This window comes from Hordeum vulgare, chromosome 1H, assembly GCF_904849725.1.
Source record: "Hordeum vulgare subsp. vulgare chromosome 1H, MorexV3_pseudomolecules_assembly, whole genome shotgun sequence".
In the NCBI taxonomy this organism is placed as follows: Eukaryota; Viridiplantae; Streptophyta; class Magnoliopsida; order Poales; family Poaceae; genus Hordeum; species Hordeum vulgare.
The window spans coordinates 426,083,315-426,089,498 of NC_058518.1; positions in this window are offsets into that span (position 1 = coordinate 426,083,315).

Genomic DNA, 6,184 nt, shown 5'->3' on the forward strand with positions numbered 1-6,184 from the left:
ATGTTGTTAAACATGGCAAGAGGTGAAGCGTAATTAAACTACCTATCTAGGCATTTTAAATGAGATCGGAAATGACATATAGCATCTCCGAAAAGACCTCCCATGTTAAATTCTAATTCTGTCCAGATTTGTCCTAATCACATTTTGTGTTTGTTAAACGTCAAAACAAAGTGGTTCACATGATTCTATTTGTCATTTCAAGCAATCTACACATAAAGAACATCTCCAACGGAGCTACGGATCAAAAGTTACAAGCACCGCAAGATATGATGACATGAATGCAAAATGTGTGCAACGACGGTCACGAGCACTTCAAAACTTACAACCAGCAAGATAAAATGAAACTACACGAGATTCTAAGCAAGTTTCATGTAGGACACGATCAAAACGGAGCTACGGTTCAACATCTACAAGCAAAACAAGAAATGACTACAATCTGCCAAAATCAGCCACATAGCATATTCTACGCCCCACAACTATGGCTACACAACTCCGATATGCTCAAGCAAGGCATGGCACGAAACAGGGCAAGTAGCACTACTACAAACAACCAACAACAACTCGCATGGCATCATGGAATACTAGGGAAAGAAGACACAAAATGGCATCTCACACACTATTTCAGACTTAGTGAAAATTACACCTCATGAAAGTGCAGTTTTCGATCTGAAGCAATATTGACAGCAGCAAAACCAATAGCTACAGGACTCCAAAGGGCACGAAAATGCACCGCAAGCTAGAGAAACACAAGGGCTACAACTAACTCCATTGGACCAACCTCAAAAGAGCTACAGATCACAAGCTAGAAGCAAAACAAAACAGCAACAAAAATATCACAGATTCCAGACTTAGAAATATTTCAGCACCTCCAAATCAGCACTATTTCTAGCAACTTGAGGGCAAGAAAAACACACCTAAACATGCATTTCTATTGCTACCAAAAATACCAGGGGCTAGTCTAAACACCCAAGAACAATTCCCTAGTTGACAACTTAAGCAAACGGGGCACGGAATAAATCCTACGTAATAAACAAGAGGGAAACATGGCAAAATATCTCGCGAACTAACTTCCTCAAAAGCTAAAACTAATTGCACAGAAAAATCAATGGGATTTTTCTACCCCGAAAACATATAAAATATGTGGGGTTGCGCAACAAAATTAAAGCGACACATAAATGCGAGAAAATAACCTATACACGGGAAAATAAACTACCGGCAGTCCCTACACGCAAAAATACCAATGACTGCTTTAAAATACATGGAATAATGGTCCCTAAAACATGGGCATTTTATCTAAGGCACTCGAGCGACCCGGACTTGCGCGAAAATTAAATACGGGGTGTATCCTATTAAAAACAGCACGTTATTCTAGGCATACGGCACGCTAAACGATGTCACACGATTATGCAAGTTGCGCCAACGTATGCTACGCGAGAAACTACATGAAAACCATATACAACTTGCCTCGATCCGACTAACGATTAAAAAGTTAGAGGCGTTCTAAATATCGTCTTTCCTTAAATCTATCTAATACGAAAAATTGACTCTAATAAAATCCTATCGGGCCTAAGAGGGGAATAGAGGCAGGGAAAAGGTGATCTCACGAGAGGCCTTCGGGCCAGATCTGGAGGAAGCGGAAGATGGGCCGCGGTAGGGCGGACTGGGCCGAGACACAGGAGAGGAGGCCAAGGCGTGCGCGAAGAGGGTGTTGGCCGAGGCGCGCCTGGGCCGCAGGCGAGCTAGCGAGCTGGCCCAGCTCGCCTCCTGGGCCACGGTCAACGCGCCGAGGGGAGGGAGGCGCAGGGTGCTGCTAGACTGGATCGGGCAGGCGGCTGTCCGCCCGACGACGCACGAGCCTGGCGGCGCCTGGGCACGAACAGACCTGCACCGGCGGGCAGCACGCGAGGCATCGGCGACCCGGGGCGGCGGGATCCGGCGCGGGGAACCCATTCGGAGGAGCTGTCGCAGCGAAGAAGCTTGGGACGTCCATGGCAGCGACTCCACAAGCTCCTGCGGCCATGGATGAAAGAGAGCGAGAGAGATTAGAGGGAGGAGGAGAATAGAAGCACGGGAAGAGGGAGGGAACTCGGAACCAGGAGGTTGACCTGCTGGTCCTCGCGGAGAGGCTCCGTTGGTGGTCGGCGGCCAAGGATCAATGGGGCTCGGGAGGAGGAGGGAGCCGGCGGGGATGGCTCGTTGCTCTGCGGTCACCCGGACATGTCCGATTTGACCACGGACATGTCCGGTAGGTGGGGATTTGGGCGAATCTGAGCCCCAGATCTCAGATCCGAAGGCTAAGAAATTCTATGGAGCTTAGGGCTGCGGTATTTGAAGGGTGTGGGCTAGCAGGTGGGGTTTTCTAGGGGGGTGGCTGCAAAAATGACTAGGGGAAACCCTAGTGAAGTGAGAGAGACCTCTCCATGGGGTGAAGCTTATATAGGGTTGGTCAATGGTGGGGTGGACCTCGTTCGTCCGATCGCGATCCGACGATCACGAACGGAGGAAGTGGCTAGGTGGCACTACTGACCTGTGTAGATGGGCTATGTAGGGGTGAGAGGGAAATAGCGCGGCGCGGCAACAATATTTAAAACACCGAAACACGTCCGACGGTAGACCGAATACGGTGCTGCTACGGTCGATCGTTCGGGTACCAGACGAACTCCGATCGCGACGAAATTCGACAGGCGGTCTAGCGATAACTATTTACGACCGCATGCCAAGTTTCACCCCGATCAGAGAAAGTTTTACGCACACTTTTAAAACAGGGTTTTGACGATGCCGCGGGCGCATGCGAGTGCGGTCAGGCTCAGAACGGACCGGACAACGACGTGAACCGGCAACTAACAACGGATGCAAGTTTTGAAAACGGGCGGCAACGGAGACGCCGAAGCAATGCAGATGATGCGATGATGATGCGACAAATAAAAATAGACACACGACGAAAACGGAAAGAGAGGGGAATCTTCGGGAACGTCGGCATCGGGCTGTCACAACTCTCCTACACTACAAGAGGATCTCGCCCCGAGATCCAAGAATCAAAGGGGGAGAGGATGAGAAATAACAAGGTAAAATTTAGTCACTTCTTGACAACCGAGTGAAACTAACGATCCTTGAAGGTTGCAAGGAGATGAGGAATGACATGAGAAAGAAGCGAGAATTCACGAAAAATTTCGGCAGCACTTGAGTAGGAAAATGGGACAAAAAAATCGAAAAGATGGAAGAAATAGACAATATTTATAACAAACACCTAAACAGAGCAAGGGAACACCATGATCTTGATAGAACAACATAATAGACCCAAAAGAGCAATATCACAATGCCTCCGGAACAATAGAATAGGAACTAACTCATACGGAAGAAGAGAATGAAGAGAGAATGACAACTAGCATCACAATAGAATTGAAGAGCCTCCGGACAGAGAATTGACTTAGTAGTTGGAAAACCAACAACGAAAAGAACAAGATAGTAGTGGGCTTACAAAAATCATCTCAACAAATATGAGGTGACAACCAACCACTAAAAGAAACAAGGATTGATTGGGAGAAACAAGATATGAACAAATCTTACACCAAGAGGATACATTGAGAATTTGAATTAATGACAAGCACCATGAAAGCAACAATCCATAGGAAAAGCTTTAGGTGAAATCCAAACCAAGATAGCTCAATGAAGAAATCATGGGTTGAAATATCTCATGATCAAAGAATTGGTGGGTTTAATTATCTCATTCTTGAAAGGATATCTCTTCGAGGCTCCTACACTAACAAGAATGCTATAATACCACCTCAAAGGATAAAGGAAGAACAATTGCACATATAAATGCAAGAGAAAGGATACTTGAGGTTCTCCAACAAGAATCTTGAAGAACACTTGAGAATGGATTGAAACCTTGATGAATCACCATGAAGGACCTCCGTGTACAAATGAATGATGCAAAGATAACAAGGTAGAAAAGAATAAGATTATGACCTTTCCAGGATTTAGATGAAGCCTCACAAGAGATACTTGATAAAAGCTTAGAACTCCGGAAAAGAAAAGATAATAACACTTGAGAAAAGGAATTGATATCATGAGCCACTCCGGAAGAAGAATTCAGATTACTATGAATAAGAATAAGAATTATATTATGTTTATCCTTCATCAAGTTAAATTGATGACAAGCAACGGATTTAGCATATCACTTATTCTACTAGAAATGAATCTTGAAGAGGCAGAGAGATAAGCACCACTTGAGGCACAATTAAGGAAGCACCGGTAAGAATTCACAATTGAATGGAAACACCATGAATTAATGGAGATACAAGAGAATGAAGAGATCATGATCCACCTAGGATAAAAACTTAAACAAGAGACCGGATAATCGAGAGATGAACGAAGAGACAACAATGGAGAAGAATTGAGGATGAAAGCTAAAAGCTGAGAACGAAGAATCTTCTAAAATGATGGCCTTCGGAGGATCGAGAATGAAAACAACTCAGAAATGCACCGGATAGCAAGAAAGGGATACTCATGATTGGAACAAGTAAGATGACGACACCAAGCTGAAATGATGAATCTCCTAGATAATGAACCAAGATTTGAGTGAAACACTCCTTCAAATTTCCAAGCTGAGAATGATGACGAGAAACAGCACCAAGAATTACTGAGACACTCCGGAATAAAGAAGAATGCAAGGTTGAGCCAAATAAGAGAATTAATTTGAATAGATCTTGGAGAAGGGATATGACTGATGAAATTCATACTCACGTCATGGTTGAAAAGAATTAAAGACCTCTGGAAAAATAGAAGAGACATATAAGATCCTGGGAAAAACCTGTGGGTTATGGGCCCACTCAAAGAAACCACCATTGAAAAGATTGCTAGAAAGAGGGATATTGCACCGGTATAAGAAAATTAGATGAGGTTAGCACCTCGAAATAATTAAAAGAATTGAAAACAAGAAACTTCTAAGATAGCTTCAACGCTCCGGATCGAAAAGAGAGGAATAAATAACAAGATAGGCTCATAAGAATTCCCAACATAGGAAAGAATTACAAGGATGAATGGATAAGATGACACGAACAACTAAATTGAATTCACCGGAAAAATAACAAGACTGACTAAGGATGAACACGAAGCTCCTGAGAATCTTCACAATGAAACACCGGGTACAAAAGGAAGAAGAGATAGCGGAAGCATCACTGAATAAGAAGGCACTTGGATGAAATCCAAGCACTAAAGAAAAGGGTGGGAGGGCGGGAAAAAACAAAGACAACTTGAGCTAGATGAGAAGAACTCCGGAAAATAATTTAGAGAATGATCTTGCAAACTAGGAGACAGTGGAATTCACTTGAAGAGAAGCACACCGGTTGAATGGAATTGATACGATGACTCCGGTTGACAAGAATTAATAAGACAAATGATTAAGCAAAAGGATTATCACTCTCATAGAAATATGAGAACACTGCTTAGAAAAGATCTGAAGTCACCGCTTGACACCGAAGCAACTTGAATTACCACATTCAACAAAACAAAGGGTGCGGCTTATGAAGCAAGCGAGAACAAACTCATGAGAAAGACTTCGTCCGATATTTTCATGGACAGGATCGCACGGGCTCTATTTTACAGTAGCCATCAAGTGCAAGGTAGTGCACCCAACATACGAAGCGTCCCCGAGTCGTAGCAAGCTACAAGGACTCTTTAAGACACAACGGGTACCGCTGTAAGTCGACCGTGAACAAACGAATCCACTAGATGTCGAACCCCAACCTAACATCATGCATTTGTTGGAAGATTGTCCTATAAGCAACTACTCGAATTCCCACCTATGAATTCCCGAAATATCTGGTCATGCAATCTGGTACACGGATACAAGGAGTAATATCACACAACTCCTATACTAACCCGTCACTTGTATCACATCCGTCAACACACGACCAGAATCTCGGACCTTCATCTACAACAGACCCTCGTGATCACAACGATACAAAGTATGACAGTACTCCCGAACAATCTGCACTAGTACTGGGGACATCGGGGTTATCTCGCCACTACTAGTATTGAAGCAATTACAAACATCCTTTGTTCTGAGACACTAAGAAATCTGAATGATAACGATGTGCTCAAGAATCCCCTGGAGCTCAACTCCCCTGAGACTTAGAGCAGATAGGAGGCACCAAGACAGAACTCCATCACATCGGCATCA